Raw genomic sequence first — 17,922 nt, forward strand, 5'->3', positions numbered from 1 at the left:
TTTGTGCAGAGACTTCTGTTTTCCTATCAAACACTTTCCTACGAGGGCTTAGTCTGGAAACAGGAGGTGTCCACATGCTTTTATCATTTATCGTTTTTCTCTCTTTATACATTACTACTCTGGTGGCTGCTATGGTCAATGATAGTGGCTGCTAATGGTGTTGGAAAAAAGACCAGCCCTGAGCACGGGGTCAGAACTGATAAGGGCAAGTGTACTCAAGTAAATTAAAGTTAAATTAGAATCTTAGACATGGATCTTATAAGCTTAGACTGAGTTGAGAAGGATCCAAGGAAGCCAAAATTTGGGGCTGCCAACTTGTCAACTATTCAGCTTTTTAACTTAACGGTTTAGGTCGACAAGAAAGAGCATGAAAATGAAAGAGAAATGTAGACTACTTAAAATTGAAGGACCTAAGGTAATGATTTGTTAATTCTTAGTCAACATCAATGAATTATATCTGACAACAAGAATTTGATACCAGGGGAAAAAAACTATACGTTAGATAAGAGCTGCTCTACCAGAGGAAAAGCTTTCTCTTGATATATTTTCATTAGATTTCACCTGAAAATTTAGGTTTTTTTTTTTTTTTTGTATAAGAACAAAATAGAAAAGATTCTTTTCTACTTTCTTTTTTTCCCTCTTCAACTTAGCTTTTCTTCACTCAACAAAGATTTGCTGAATACAAAGTGTGTGCCAGACAGAAATCTACTTGCTGGGGACCCAGCAATACAGAAGACAAAAAGATTCTTATCTTTATGGTGTTTGTAGGCCATGAGAATTTCATTTTTTCTTCCTGTGTAGAAACGATCAGAGCTAATTAGTACTCATCAGAGAAGCTAAAATATTGAAAAGGAGCCATTCTCTATAAAGAACCAAGAAAGGAGCCCTGTTTCATTGGAATGTGTTGGCCCTTCAAGTTTTCTCTGTGTATGAATAAAATACTTTCCATGCCTATCTTTAAACTTCTGTTTATATAATTTTGGCTCTATCCCTTATTGACTAGTGATTTGGGGTAAGCCTTTTTGCCCCAAGTATTTTCTTGCTTTTATTGACCATGTATGGGTGGTGTGATGGCACTGTCCCAGATCTCTCAGGCCAAGCCCAGCACAACATAACTGCCTGGAAGTTCAAGACTCTGGTTCCCACAAAAGTGCCCCTGGATCACAGACCAAGCATGTTGCTCCCCCATTTCTACTGTAACATATCTTGAGTCTAATAAATCTCAGGCCAATACTTAACATTCCTTTGAACTGAACCATGAAATTCTACCTTGTACTTCTTGAAAGAATAGGGAGCTAATCTTTCATTATTCCTATTTATAAAAGTATCCTAAGCAGAAATTATGATTTTAAAAAAATTCTCTGGGCATGAGTCTTTGAAACTTTTTACAAAAGAACATTTAGAACTTTTATACTATTTCAGGCTCATGGTCTGGTTCTTGACTCTTCTAGAGTCGGAAGCTGTGCAGCAGAATATCACTGTTGCTCTACAAGGTTTCTCCTTAAAGGGGCGGGGGTGGCATTTCTGAAAGAGTCTTGAATTAAAATTTCTTAAAATTAAAAGTTAACATTTTTGCACTTTCAAAAATTAATTTTGAAATCAAGTTAACTGGTACTATTAAAGGGTTATAGTTTTCAAAAAATAAAATGGTATCAGTAAATGGTACTTGACTGCTTCTTCAGTTTCAAAGTCCAGGAGACATTGCTGATATCTCCTTTTCTCACATATCCTATGCATCAGCATGTTTTATGGTCTCTCTCATAAAAATACGTTCTAAGTCACTATTATAAGACACTGATTGTGTTTTGCTTGGACCACTGAACAGATCCTTAATTCCTTGCCTCTGCTCTTGACCCTGTAGAAAAAAGAAATTAGAGCAATGATTTAAAGAAACAGATCAGCTTCTGAGGTGCCTGTGTTCAAAACCCTTCCTTGGCTCCCTACTTCTGTTCACATGGGCTCTAAGCTCCGTTCCACAATTGTCGAGGCCTGCATGATCCAACTCTGCCTTCCTATTAGTCACTAGGCTTGGCTGGGGGGTCTCCTTGCTATCCTGAAACAAACCAAGCTGGCACCCAGTGCTGGGACTTCTTCCTTGCTATATCCTCTGCTCAAACTACCTTCCAAATCTTCCTCCACGTGACCTTGCTTCCTGCAGATATTGGATCTGATATTCTCTCTCAGAGGCACTTGCTCTGATTGTCCAATTTAAGGCATCACTGCCACTATATTGTTCTCTGTCCTTCTACCACACTTGGGTTTTCTTTGTCACCAGACACTGTAGAACATAATTGTTTATATTCTCATTTATTATCTTCTTTTCAACTACACACAATGGAGCACTGAGGGTGGAGTGGCATTTTTGGCTTCATTTACTGCAAAATCCCTACACTTACAATAGTTCTAGGCATGTACTAAATTCTCAGTGCACTTATTGAGTGAATTTATAGTTTTTATTATCTTTTAATTAATCCTTTAATTCTAGTGTATTTGTATAAATAACTTTTTTTTCTAATGCATGTATCAGAGGGCAGTCATCCTATATCAGGATTTGATTATTAAACCATGATTGCAGGACAAGTACAGGCTTAATAATTAGGATAAGTGGACCCTCAGCCATTCATTTTTTTTTTCAAGTTGTTTAAAATTTCTATCATTTTCTTTCACATTTCTGGGCTTAGATTTTTTTCACTTCTCAAGCACAGAAGCCTAATTAGGTGATGAGACACATGCAAATACTTGAAAGGATACAAAGAAATTTATTAAAGTGTGGTGCTAATATTTTATCTTCTTCTATTTTAATGATTACCCTTTATTCACTTGTCTGAATGATTTTTTTTCTTTTATTACCATGAATCTTTATTCCAGCTAGTCTTGGAATTACACACACACACACACACACACACACACACAGAGAGAGAGAGAGAGAGAGAGAGAGAGAGAGAGAGAGAGAGAAATTGCTGTATTTGGTTTGATAAACATCTTATAGTATTGGGTCTATTGAAATAATAAATAGTTTGGTAACTGAGGTGTTTTAGATGAGGAGCTAAAAGGATTATCAAGAACAGGTTTTTAAAATCCAAGATCTCTGATACAGGAAAGCTGGAACCAGGGGGAATGGACCTCAGTCCACCAGCAAATACATGATTTTTCTGCATGAGTCCTTTGGAGAGGACTCTCAGAAAGTTCAGAACGGGCAGAGGCACAGAGTTCAGCACACAGGCCAAGTATCACATCCAGGAAGAGAAATGGAATGTGGATCTTTCTGATTGAGCTTTTCACTTAGCAAACATGAGTGTTATTATTTACTGCTGGCACTTCCGGACAATAACTCAGGAGATCAAATCTAATCTCTTTCACATGTGCAAGATAATTTGAGCAAGACCAATAACGTTACTGCCCATTACCTTCCTGTTTGCTTTTGTGATCACATTCACTGGAAAAGTTGAGCAGTTTAGAATTCAAATCTGGCTTTATAGAACTCCCAAAGTATATTTTTGGGAATTATAAGACTATGTAAACTAATTTTTATTTTTCTATTTTACAGATGAAAAAAAGTGGAGCCCAGAAAGTTTAAGTGACTTTTTAAGTCCACGATTGCATAGCAAGTTGGAAATTGATGCCAAGTCAGTGTTCTTTTTGTTATATGACCTTGGCTTTGTGAAGATGGAAGCATTTCTTTTATTATGGCACATGAGCTGATTTCACTGGGAATAATCAGCAAAAATCATTGCTTCAGTGTGTATTTTATTGCAGACCCATGCCTGGGAGCTGATAACTATTTATATATGCCAATTATTTTAGCAATGGTTTTATTTTTTCAAGTTTATCTATTTATATTGATGGATAAAATTGTATGTATGTGTCATGAATAACATGTTTTGAAGCATATAAACATTTTGAAATACCTAAATCTAGCTAATTAACATATCCATTACCTCATGTAGCTATCATTTTGGGGGTAAGAACATTTAACATCTAGTCTTAGTATTTTTCAAAAATACAATACATCATTGCTGTATGTCACAATACTATCTAATCAATCTTTTTTTTATTGGTTGTTCAAAACATTACAAAGCTCTTGACATATCATATTTCATACATTTCATTCAAGTGGGTTATGAACTCCCATTTTTACCCCGTATACAGATTAATTTTGAATTAATTCCTCCTATCTAGCTACACTTTTGTATCCTTTAACCAACATCTCAACTTCTCAACTTCCCTCTCCACCTTACATGACTCCCTCAGCCTCTGGTAACCACCATTCTATTTTTATAAGATCATCTATTTTAGACTCCATATAAGTGAGATCATCAGGTTTATTTTTTTAATTATTATTTTTTTATTTTGTTTCTGGCTTACTGCACTTAACATAATGTCCTCTGGGTTCATCCATGTTGTGAATGACAGTATTTCTTTCTTTTTATTGGTGAATAGTCTTCCATTAGGTATACACACCACATTTTCTTTATCCATTAATATATTGGTGAACGCTTAGATTGATTTAATATCTTTTGGCAACTATGTTTTAAATTGCTAGTATGAGAGGCTGGTTAGTGTAGTATTTTCTGAGAAACTGTCTAGGTTCAATCTCAGATTTACCCTTCTTCTGTACATTTGTACATTTGTGGTTACATTTCCTGTCTCAATAATGAGGAAAAGAGTTGTAGGTATTTCATCATGTAGATATGAATAATTGAGCATATATGTAAAATAGTGGAAAAGTTGAGTACATAGTAAGTGCTGTACATGTGTTTATAAATGTGAGATACAAAGGTAAACAAGACAAGAACACATTAGAATTTATTCTTAAGGGTTCTCTTCTTGAACGTGTTTTTGCAAAACAAGCAGTGTACAAATGGGAGCATTATTTCCTCCTGTAGTCCCTCAATGTAGTTATTCAAAATTGTCACTAGATGGCAATTGTGATCCATAAAATAAGCTGCAACAGGTTGAAACCAATGGGTGAAACTCAGGCATATGAGCTTTCTTTGCCCTGTAGCCTTGAACTCTGGCTGTTCTTTCCCCACAAGGAGAGACTTGAACAAAACTGTAGTTGGCAAAGTTTGCCTTCTGTAGTTACTCTTGGGGTTCACCCAGAAGCTTCAGTCCTTATGAAGGCAGCTGCCTACATCCTAGTGTGAATTTCCAGGTGATAACCAGACAGCATTAGAATCCTGTGTTAAGAAGATCAATTAGAAGTTTTATAAATGTATTCCCCTCCCAAGCAGCCTCAATATTCTTGGGCTTCATCAGATCAGCTGACCAGGAAATCAACATTTTAATAAGTCTTATGGAAGATTCTGATGCCTGCTAATAATATTTGAGCACCACTGAGATAAACCAGTGTTTAGCATCACGTAAATGTTGGTACTGGAGAACAATTTGCCCAGCACTCACATTTTCTCCAGAGGGACACTGAGAAGTTAAACGAAGTTAAATGAAATACTGGAAGAAGTAAGGCAGATGCCATTATATATGATTGAAAGTCTCAGTCTTGGCTTGTGGTGGGCCTGGATTCCTGGGCAGCTAGATTGTATGTCCCAGCTCCTCCCACTAAGTCCTTTTCCCTCCTCCTTCCTCCTCTAAACTGAGACCTTTTGGTACTCATCTCATTCTGATGGCAGAAAAAAAAAAACACTTTAATATTTATTTATGGGGCTGGGGATGTGGCTCAAGCGGTAGCGTGCTTGCCTGGCATGTGTGCGGCCCGGGTTCAATCCTCAGCACCACATACAAACAAAGATGTTGTGTCCGCTGATAACTAAAAAATAAATATTAAAAATTCTCTCTCTCCCTCCCTCTCTCACTCTCTCTTTAAAAAAAAATATTTATTTATACAAGTATTTGTTCATTCATTTCAATAAACATATCATGGGAAAATAAAAATAATTATGATGTATTCTCTGAGGTCCAGTGTGTACACATGCCTGTGTGTGCATATGTGTGTGTGTATGTATATGTGTGAGCACGCCCATGTGTGCATGAACCTGTATATACATGTGTGCATATGCTGTGTCCATACATGTGTGTGTGTGCATGCATTTGTGTGTATGCAAATGTGTGTGGTGGGAGTGAGGGGGAATCAAGTAAAGAAAGTCATCTCAAGTTTGTAAGAGAGGGGTATATGAAGAGAGCCTTGGGATTAGGAAAGACAGGTTAGAGCAGGAAATTTCAGAAATGAACCTTGGGTGTGATTAGGAGTTCATCAGCTGGAGAAGCAAGGAAAGAACATTTGGAATGAAGGACCAGCATGTATTTGGAGCCATGAAACACACTTGTGGGGAATCACAAGTTTTGTGTCAGAAGGATGTCACGGAGAAATTATGTTGTAAATACTTTTACTGTTACTACCAGTTGGCAGTTATTGAATGTTTACTATGTGTTCAAGCACCATTCTGAGCATTTTACATGTATTATTAAATGATTGAATTCTTAAATAACTTTGCAAGAGTCTATGCTTATGCTCATTTCACAGAGGACAATGGGCATGCAAATGCTGTTCTGTTTTCCTTAAAATCAAGTGTTACCACCTCCATTGCTTAGACTGACATTGAACCTAGAAAACCAGTTTCAATATTTACTTCTTGCTGGGTGTGGTGGCATACACCTGTAATCTCAGTGGCTCAGGAGGCTGAGGTAGGAGTTCAAACCCAGCCTCAGCAACTTAGCAATGTCCTAAGCAATTCAGCAAGGCCCTAAGCAACTCAGTGAGACCCTCTCTCTAATAAAATATAAAAAAAGGGCTGGGGTTGTGGCTCAGTAGTTAATCACTCATTGGTTCAATCTCTGGTACCAAAAAAAAAAAAAATTATTTCTTTCATGATGTTTTCTGTAATGTGAAGTGGGTATGTGTTTGTGGAGGACAAGAAATATGTTCTTAATAAAAAATTTTATTAGAAGTATATTTTTCATCAGTACTTAAATTCATGAGATTTTTGGTGTCCTTATTATAAACTCAAGGAATAGAATGTTCTATTATTCTTCTGTCTATTGGCAACGTTGGAAGTAGCCAATTTCTCATAATAGGTGACTTTGTTTGAAAAGTGGCAAAGAAAGTACATTTCAATTATTTGACTCACTGAGGAAAGGAAGCTGAGTAATGGGTGAGTGACCTGGTCTGAAATCGCAGGCTTTGTTATACGTTTGGTTTTTACTTTCCAGTGTTCAGTATGACTGTGCTTTTCATTGTCAACATTAGCAACTTTCATTCTTGCACAGGAGTGCCCACAAACAAACTGAAAATTAAAGTTGTAATTAAAGTTCTGGTAGGATTTGAAATACTGTGCCTAGTTCTTCCTAAATAAGCTTCCAGATGTTCCCGGATTCTTTGGGATATTTTTGAGTGATTTTACTTTTTCCTGAGAAAATCATTTTTCTGCTCCAACAGTTTTGCATCTGCAAAATATTGGTATTGGATAAAATAATTTAGAATGCCCCTTTCATCTCTAATGGTCTGTGGATTGATGATTTAATAAGATTAAATGGTACAAAGAACTCATTTCTGAGTTTTCTTTGTAGTGAAATTTTAATGTTTTCATAAGAGAAGTTATCAGACCAAATATTTCTCCATGAATTTTTCAGTACAATTTCTAAAATAACTTTATATTTTACTTTTCAGGATCATTAATACCTTATCTACCCCAAAGGTGTAGGATATATTTCCACATTTTACATCTCAGGGGCTAACACTAAGGCTTGTTCTAAGTAGATGCCATTAGAAATGAATGAGAGCCAGCTTGTTTTAAGGCGGGAGAGGCGTCCTTTACACACTCTCTGTTTTCTGATTGCTACAATAACAACTTTCAGCCTTATGAGCTCATGTTACAACCTTGATCTTTACACTTGTGCTGGTAGCTGAGATTCACACTGCTTTCTCAAGAAAATCTGAAACTCAAAGCAATTTTCACCTTCCTTATTTAGAGAAGTTGAATCAAAGGAAGGGCAATACTTCCTGAAAGAAGAATCTACAAAACATATTGCTACTACTATAAAAATTTTTGTGGTTGAAAACAAAATTTGCATTTAATGTTTTTCACCCCCAATTATTGAGTTTCTCACTTACAATTATTGTTGAAGTCAATTGCAATGATTTTTCAATGTATCTATTATAAGAACATTTTGAAAAATTCACAAAAAAGAAAATAAGAACACAGTACTACCTAAAATTCTGCCCCTCAGAGTTGGATATTGTTAATATTTTTCTTCTTACTTCGTTTTAGGTAAGCATGATCATTAAGAAACTGGAAACATACACTATTTTGAAATCTTCTTTTAAACATTAATATATAGCATTTACATGTCATTTTAAAAGATGAAGACACTGAGGGAATGGTGAGCAGTAAGATTTGAGCTCTGCCTATTCATTATTGTGTAAAAATTTGTGAAGCTTTTTAAGTTTTGTTATTTTGAAATTTTTAGTGCCATTCTGATTTATGTTCCCATTGTTTTCTCACTTACTCTTTCCAGAAAAGATTTAGGGTAGTTTCAGTCTACTTTCTTCCAAATGGGTATAACAGAGAGGAAAGCAAAGTACTGAAATTCATGTTACATATTCATTTTTTATACTAGACCTTTGCTTTATAAACAATAGGTAAGTTTTAACACATTAGGAAATCGTACTAGAAAGATTTCTATTGTAACAAAAAAAAAAAAGCCCTTTAGAATGCAAATAGCAACCCACACTTAATTAACTGTTGTCAGTACACATTTTTCAAAAAACGTGTTCAGAAGTCTACCAACTTATGTATTCTTGGGCAGAGTTCAGATCTTATTACTCAAAGCTCCCTCAGTGTCTAAAACTGTCCCTGATCCATTGTATGTGCTTTGTAAACCCTTGTGAAATGAATAAAAGGGAATCAATTCCAAATATTCCAATATTATCAAGGTATGTTGCATTGTGATTTCAAATAGCATTGGAGTAAGAAGCAGTAATGGTTAAGAGTTTTTTGTTTCTGATTCATGGGGCTAATTTTCAAAGCCCTATGAAAGTTATGTGACAAAATTTTAGTCTAATTTTTAGCACAGTGCTTGAACCCATAGTAAATGTTACATCAATGTTAGCTTTTAGTACTTTGGACTGTTTCTTTCTATCTATCTGTATATTATTTTAAAAATAAGAATGCATTTTTTTTTCTAAGGACTTTCAGATTTTTCAAACAGGAATAAGCTACTTCTGGGATTACATATGAAATAACAACTTGGTAGGGAGAATAAAATTTGTTAGATAACAATTATGTGTAATCATTACTTTACATTTCCAATATTAACCTAATAGTCCAATGTCTTATTCACTCGAAATGTTTATTGAGATCATATTTTAAAATAAGCAGTGCTATATAGTCATAAATATAATTTATAATTCTTTCCTTGGCATTTTTACTTCTGAGCCCTTCAAGCATTCAGCAAGTATAAAATGAACCTTTTTAATGAATGAGCAATTTGAAGCATCAAAGGATGAAGCCTGACTTTTTCTCTGCATGTGGAAGATGGATTAAAATGGCTGAATCACTGTGGCTAGTTTATATCCTACTCTGATAGCATCTCAGAAAATTTTTATCAGCTGCATCAAGACAGGTGCATAAACAAGTCCAATAATGTGAACTCAGTATCACCAGCACTGAACAATGGAATCCTCTACTCCAGCACTCCCCATAAGAACATAACAGGAGTCGCATATATAACTTTATGTTTTTTCATAGCTGCATTAAAAAATGAAAAGAGAGGTGAAATTAATCTTACTTAATTATGTTTATTAATGTATTAATTTATATTTATTAATTTTATTTAACTCAGGATATTGAGACTATTATCATTTAACATTCGATCAATATGAAAAGTATTAACAAGGTATTTTACATTTTTTTTTCATTCCAAGTCTCAGAAGTTTGGCATATAGTTTATATTCATAGCACATTTCAATGGGGACTGGCCACATTTCAAGTACTTCATAAGGTTGTGTGGCCAGTGACCACCATACTAAAGAGTGCCACTGTATTCATTTCTATTTTGCCAAGATAAGAGGCATCAGAGAGTGACAATGTGTTGGAGGAAAGACAAAGATCAGGCTGGAGTCTTAGAATGTTCTGTGCCTGGCTCTGTGATGTTTGATATTGATAAAGCTATGAAAGAGTGATTGAGTTTCTCTGGGTCTAAATTTCTAGTCTTTATATTGAGAATGGTTAATAACTACCACACTCTTCTCAGGAGGCTGGGGGTGGGGAGAATAAATAAGAAATTATATATGAAAGTGCTCCATTAGATCATACAGCACCATACACATGTAAGACATTATTACCTCTTTTATTGTAGATTTGCCGTAATGTCTTGCCCAAGGTCACATTCCAAGTTGGTGGGAGAATCAAGGATAGAATCTAGAATTCTGACTTCTAGCCATCTGCTTCAGTTAAAGGCTATTCATACCAAATGACTTATATAGTTTTTAACTTTGAAAAAAGTCATTTTATTAAAAAAAAAAAAAAGAAAAAAAGAGAATGGCAGTAAGAAGTAAATTCCATATTGAACAGTTAGGGTCTTTTTTGGCAAATGTCATGTTCTATAGTAAAATTATACATACAGGATATTTATATACTTATATACTCAGAATTACAGCCATCAAGGATTGGAATTTATTGCTGTCATATAATATAAAAATTCATGTTCTTCAAAGCTTCAAACAACTTTTAAATTGAACTGTGGTTTCCCTACTCTATTTATCTCCAAAATATAGTACAGCCACAAGAAAGCCCTTCTGTAGTGGTCTTGATTAATAAAACAGATATGGATCAATTCAGCAGGTTTGCCATAGATATTTTTGGTTACAGATGTAGCTCATTATTCCCATGTGTGAGACACTACCTCTCTAGTGTGAATCCAAGAGACACATTAGTGTTGAATACAAGTGGGAATAAGTCAGTTCAACCCATACATAGTGCTTCCTGTGTGTATGGTACATTAGATATTTTAATGATCAAAGAAAGTTTGTTTCTATGATGATTGTCACACATACATGTGATTTAACTTGAGGACAATATGAAATCTGTCTACCAAAATGTCTATGCTAGGTGCATGAGGGATCTATATTTTAAGAAGGTAGAAAGATGATCAGAAAGGAAATTCTAGATTTCTCAATTGCTCAATTCTAGATTACTTAACATTACATTCTGTACTTTTAGAGGGTACATGGAGGATTAGTTGGGATTTGTTTTCGTCTCCTTAACTGGATGCCTATTATGGTATTCATATTTGAATTTTTTGATCATTGTATACATTTGTGTCAAGTGAACTTCATAGAACTTAAAAATGAAATAAAATATTTAGAGTCTTATTCCACATGAAATTAAACATAAGCCATGTTTATTTTCACAGAGAAAAAGACATATTTAAAAAGTTAATTATTCTTTTTTCAATGAAAATTCTTTAAAATAATTTTCAGCGGGTTATTTTCATCAGACAACTATCATATACAAACTTCAAGCCTGTCAGAATTGATGTCCAGGTTGAAGGAACATAATTTTTATTTTCATTTGCTGAATAATTGCTGTTGACTGTTGAATAAAATCATTTATTGAGAAAAATTTACATTTTATTGCTTTTGCACCTTAGTTTAAAAACAAAGAGCATAATTTTTAAAGTTCAATAAAATGCATTTTTGATATTTCCACTATAACTTTACAAGCAATTCCTCTCCTCTGCCCTGTAATAACCACCTTCTGCATTTTTATGATTTAGTTTAACATTGTTATAGTAATTTTTTACTGGGTGAGCCCATCAATGCCCTTGGCAGCAAGATTTTGTTAGAAGAAATCCAGAAGCTGAGCCTGTCATGGTTGCAACAATTACAATAGTTTCTTTGGATTGAGTTCAGAGCCTTACCCTGACATTAAGAAAGTAATCCATGTCCTGTATCTTTCACCAGCTTCTTCAAAATCCTATATCAGCTTGAGTTCTACGACCTGTTGCTTAAATAAGCATATTTTTTTAAAATTTAATGGTCCTGTATTATAAATATTTCATTTGGAGAACATGTGGCTCTGATGGAATCCTGCCAAGATAATTAGTGGTACCTATATTAAAAATGTAATGCCTTTATAAAATCATTAATATATTCACATTTCTTTAGGAGCTCTGAGTGGATTCACTCTAGACAGGATGTGGCCATGTGGCATTAGTTGGGCTAGATGCTATGCTTGTCTTGTTGTTCAGGTGCACTCTCAGCAAGAACACAAGAATCTGAGGAATCTTAGCAATTCATTCCTTCAATAATGAAATAAGATTAAATGGACTATAAAAGCCATTGTACTATTATATATTAGGAAATATTGAGCCGTGTGTCCAAAAGTCACACTTAGGAGCAGGCAATAGTAATAAGCATAGGATGGCTGTGGGTACTATGAGATAATGTCTACTTGTCAGAAATGGATGGTATGTTGTGGGGTTTCTTTTTTTCCATCAAAGTTCAAAAGTTAATGATGTACTTTATATTTTTATTGCTTTTACTGAGACATCAGTTAAGGCATAAAAGAGATTCTGGCATGCTGTTATTATTTTTCTCTGTGGATATATTCAATATCACATGTGAATAAAGCCATACTTGTTATATCATTCTCTGTTTCATACATCCTAGATTGTCTCTAGGAAAATTTAGTACATATCACTTCAGTCATCTGAAAGGAATCATTTGTTCATTATAGCTCATAACTTAAAACTATAAAATATCAGCTGGAAAAAAAAATTGGCCCAATTAAGAGAAATATGATAATGGTAGAAAAATACATATAGACATGTCTGGGAGATGATAAGATTATTTTAATTTTCCCATTTGCACTGGAATTATTTATTTTACAAATCTCCAGATCTTTTATTACTTAAAATCCTCTGCTGAATCATGAAAAGAAGCTTAAGTTAGCAATTTTCCTTTGCAAATTCTAGCTGCTAGCATCTGGTGAACACTTGGATACCTAGTCAGGTCCTATGGAAATGATTATTTTAAGACTCAATTTCAACATGCCTGGACTTAAAAATCAGCAAGGATCACACTCTGCACAGAATTTTACTATAGGGGATTTAAAAACCTGATATTAGTAGCCATGGTCTGAGGCTTTTGTAGAGGTGTGGATAGGATGGGAGATAGAATGTCTAGGAAGGCTGGACACCTGTCTGTCAAATGCCAGTATGCTCCTGGACAGAGATTGGCTGCTTCACCAGTGGACCACCCAAGGCTGGGCTCCAGCCCCCACACTTACATTTAGACTTGGCTGGCCTGTGGAACTGAGGACCAAAGTCCCTGCTAATGCCTTGCTGTGGCACCCCTGGGGCTGGCTTCTGTCTCTTCACCAGATGCTCCTCTACTTCTAGAACAGCTTCTAAAGTAGAAAAGAGAAGACTTTTTTTACTCAATTGGAAAGACAATAAAAAGCAGAATTACTATCAAAATTTCTGGATCATAGGAAAAATTACATGATAAGAATGTATAAATACATACTTCATTAAAAATGTTATTATTTACAAAAAATTTAAGTGCACGCTTAGGATATAAGAGAGATACTTTTATGTTGAATAGGAGAGAGTGTATATTTTTCATTTCTGTGTAACCAAGTATGCATTTATTTATTTTCTGGACATAGATTGCTATAGTTTGGATCCAGAATGTTCCCCAGTTGAATCAAGGCTTGGTTACCAGCTGTGGGGCTATTGGGAAGTGGAACATTTAGCAGGTAAGGCCTAGTGGAAGGAAGTGAGGTCATTGTGGGGCATGCTCTTGAAGGGAATATTGGAACCCAGGCCCCTCCTTTCTCTCTCTCTAGCTTCCTTGCTGCCATGAGGTTGGTGAGCTGCCTCCTCTGCCACTGACTTCTGCCATGATGCACTGTGCTGCCAATGGCCCAAAATAACAAGGTCAAATGACCATGGACAGAAAGCTCTGAAACCATGAACTAAAATAAAATGTTTCCTTTTTTAAAAGTTGATTATTACTAGTTTTTTGATACAGTATAGCAAGCTGACTGATGCATAGGTTATATATAGTTTTTGTCCAAACAGACAATGTATTGCATATCTTTTTATGTACTAAAGCTTCACTAATTCAATTCTCATAAATATAGATTTGAGATAATTTATAAAAGATTTGGACTTTTGCTATAGAGGAAATACATTTATGAGGAAGCAATACTTCAGGAAGAAAAGCTTGGTTTGTGTAAAAAAAGGTGAGATTTTTTGAGCAATACATTTTCTACCAAATTTTTATACAACAGTATTTGAGTTATACATTATTCTTAGTTATTTACCAAGTCAGAATTGATAGAACTTTAATTTGGCAACATTTTTAGGTTTTAGTTTGAATTTTGATACCGTTTAACTACTTGAATATACTTTATAAATTCTTTATCATTTTGAGTTTTTAAGAAACACTATGTGGTTTCTCTGTACTTGAACTGAATTTCAGAAATTTACACATATATTGCTATAGTTACTCTGTGTGTGAAGTAACAGACATTTCCTATTTTTATTTATTTATTTTTTGCTGTGTTTCACAGAAACTTGCTTAGGAAATTTCCATATTTATTGTTCAAAACAGATTTAAGCAGGAACAACCTTAGACATTGAGGTAAATAAAAAGATTTGAAAGAAAGAATTTGTTAAATTAGGAAATGAGTGCAGAATTGAGTATCCAATTTAGAGTTTTTGTAGTGTGATATAAGTGACATATTCTAGAGTAGTACTGTCCGATAAAACTTTCTGTAATAATGCAAATGTTCTATATTTATACTGTTCAATATGGTAGTCACTTGTCACATACTGCTTTTGATCTCTTGAAATGTGGCTAGTGTGACTGAAGAAATAAAATTTCACTTCTTTAATTTTAATTAATTCTAACTAAACTATAGAACTAGTGGCTAGTGTCTATCACATTGGAGAGAAATGTTCTAGAGTTTCTCTATATTTGGTACTCAACACAAAAAATGGATGTCTTCTATCTGCTAAAAATCTATAAAACAGAAGTGTCCCCAAAGTTAAGTCTCACCCTTGTATTCTGACATGTGGCCTTCCCTATGGAGCCTGCATGATGTTTGTTCAGGCCCAAAGGGTAGATCCAGCAGCTTTCTGAACTTTGGCTTGACTTGTGGATATTCACACATTAGTAAAGTTTGGGTGAGCCAAAGGTGATTTGAGACTCTTCCATTTCTGGAAAGCCATGGGATCTCAGATTATCTCTAGTAATGAAGTTTGATAACTAAAGGGACTCAAGAGCTTAGCTTTTCCCGTCCACTGCTCATGTAGTATGATTCTGCAATCAGAAATAGATATGAAAATGATACTCCATGAAAAAGAAACCCTCCAAATTCTGATTGGATATCAGGAATGGGCTGATAAATATTTTTGTGCCTCTTGATGTATCATTCTTCAATGAATCTTTCTTGAGAACCCACCAGGTATAAAGTACAATGCTTAATACTTGTACTAAAGCTTCACTAATAGAATGTATGAAAGAAATTGGACACAGCTCCTGCCCTAACTGCATTAGATCATAATATTTTTTCCAAAGTTGTCTTCTGAAATTTATTATTTCCTTTTGGCTATGGTAAAAAGACAAGAGGAGAAATATACACAGGAAAAAGGAGTTGTAAATATTATTATTTTGAGCATGCTATACACCTAATGCAATTTATTTCTCTCTGATCAACTTTCAGAGATACACATAGAGGTAGATTGTTTTTAAAATGCAACATTGGAAGCACAGGAAATCAGAGAGACCTCAGCTGCCATTTTTAAACCTCGAGACTAGCAATATTGTTAAACATTTATTAAGTGTTTGCCACATATGTTTAAAAGGTGTTCTTTCCTCTCTATCATCCAGAAAAATGTCCTTTAAAATAATTACGAATAAAAGATTTTTTGGTTGCTATTAATGTAATGATGCTCTTTTTTTTAAACTAGACCATTCATAACACTGTAGGAAAAAGTGCTACAATCACTGTTTATGAAATGAATCAAATTATTCAACATCTAAGCATCATTGCAAGACTTGAAGGACACTACTGGCTGCACAGGAAATATGCAACTCAGTATTTTTCAAAGGATGAACCAGAAATGTGGCAAAGAACTAAGCAAGAACTAGTTAGTTAGATTTCCTCCTCTTCACACAACGATTGCATAATTAAATGTATGGTCTAATCTGTATTTATTAGATGAATCTTCAAATGTGTCACTGATAAAAAAATTAGGGATGAAAAAAATTAAAAATTAAGTTAAATGAATGAAGCCACAATATCTAGGATCTAAAGAAGAATTTAAATATATTAGTTGAAGGAATAATGTCCTTGATTTTTGTGGACACTTTGCAAATGAAAGCTTAACACCAAAACTCAAATAACCCAGTCAATAAATGGACTAAGGAACTGAAAAGAAACTTCACAGAAGAGGAAATATAATCTGTCAACAAATACATGAAAAAATGTTCAACATCTCTAGCAATTAGAGAAATGCAAATCAAAACTACTCTAAGATTTCATCTCACTCCAGCCAGAATGCCAATTATTAAGAATACAAGCAATATTAAGAGTCTACAAGGAAGTGGGGAAAAAGATACACTCATACATTGCTGGTGGGACTGCCAATTGGTGCAACTGCTCTGGAAAGCAGTATAGAGATTCCTCAGAAAACTGGGAATGGAACTCTCTTTTGACCCAGCTATCCCATTCCTTGGTTTATACCCAAAGGACTTAAAACAGCATACCTGGCACAGCCACATCATTGTTTATAGCAGCTCAATTCACAATAGCTAAATTATAGAACCAACCTAGATGCCCTTCAACAGATGAATGGATAAAGAAACTGTGATATATATACACAAGGGAATATTACTTAGCCTTAAAGAAGAATAAAATTATGGCATTTACAGGTAAATGGATGGAGCTGGAGAATATCATGCTAAGTGAAATAAGCCAAACTCAAGAAACCAAAGGCTGAATATTTTCTCTTGTAAGTGGATGTTGATCAATGATGGGGGAGGGGAAGGGAAAAATGGAGGAACTTTGGATTGGGCAGGGGGGAGAGAGGGGAGGGGAGGACAGTGAAATGATACAGATATTATTAGTCTATATATATGTATGATTCCATGACTGGTGTGACTCTGCACCATGTACAGCCAGAGGAGTGAGAAGTGTGTTCCATTTGTGTACAGTGTGCCCAAATGCATTCTATAGTCATGTATAACTAATTAGAACAAATTAAAAAAAATGAAGTACAAAGCAATGAAAGAAACCACAAAGGAAAAAAGAGACAAATTTATATAAATACTTAAAACAATTTCATATAAAAATCACCATGAACAAAATTGAAAGGTGAAGGGGAATTGTTTCTTTCTTCGAAACCCTCTGCAGATTTTAAAGATGGCCAAGAGTTCTTTGACTCTCCTCTAAGTTCCTTATCATTGAATCTGGGAGAGCTTTGACCAATGTAGCCCAGTGGAGGAGGCAGTGTACTTCTGAATCTGAGTGAGAAACGCCCATTAAGCTACTTCCTTGTTGTAATGCTGTTTTTTGAGCCCTTACTTCTTACTCTTAGTAAGAAGTCTGACTACCTTAAAACCACCATCCAGGAGAAGTCACATGTGAGTGCTCCCATTGACAATATCAGCAAAGCTCAAGTTTCCGTCTATCCTTGTTAGGGTGTTAGGACCATTTGGGGCCCTAGAGATCAGCCATTTTACCAGGTGAGTAAGCCATGAGAGCAGAAAAAAGCTCCTAGATCTTCCTGAATTCTCAATCCATAAAATTGTGAGGTAAAGTAAACTTTTGTTGTTTTAAACTACTAAACTTAGATGTGTTTTGTTATATAGCAAAGGTAACTAAAGCATACCCTCTTATATGTATATTTTTACAAAAATTAAAAACTTGAATGTAAAAGACATCCTGAGAA

The 17,922-nt window shown here is 34.7% G+C and overlaps 1 protein-coding gene across 3 annotated transcripts in view; it reads right to left on the reverse strand.

Annotated features, from left to right (window-relative positions):
• Nucleotides 1-17,922, reverse strand: part of Col8a1 (collagen type VIII alpha 1 chain) — a 149,641-nt gene that overhangs the window by 42,275 nt on the left and 89,444 nt on the right. For 2 of the 3 annotated variants that reach the window (XM_076868465.2, XM_076868463.2), the window contains exon 2: nt 13,248-13,367. The gene's annotated coding sequence lies outside the window, so the exon portion shown is untranslated. Of the gene's footprint in view, nt 1-10,300; nt 10,370-13,247; nt 13,368-17,922 lie in introns of those variants that run through there. The other variant, XM_076868464.2, reaches the window with a different exon arrangement.

Source organism: Callospermophilus lateralis, chromosome 10, assembly GCF_048772815.1.
Source record: "Callospermophilus lateralis isolate mCalLat2 chromosome 10, mCalLat2.hap1, whole genome shotgun sequence".
Classification (NCBI taxonomy): Eukaryota; Metazoa; Chordata; class Mammalia; order Rodentia; family Sciuridae; genus Callospermophilus; species Callospermophilus lateralis.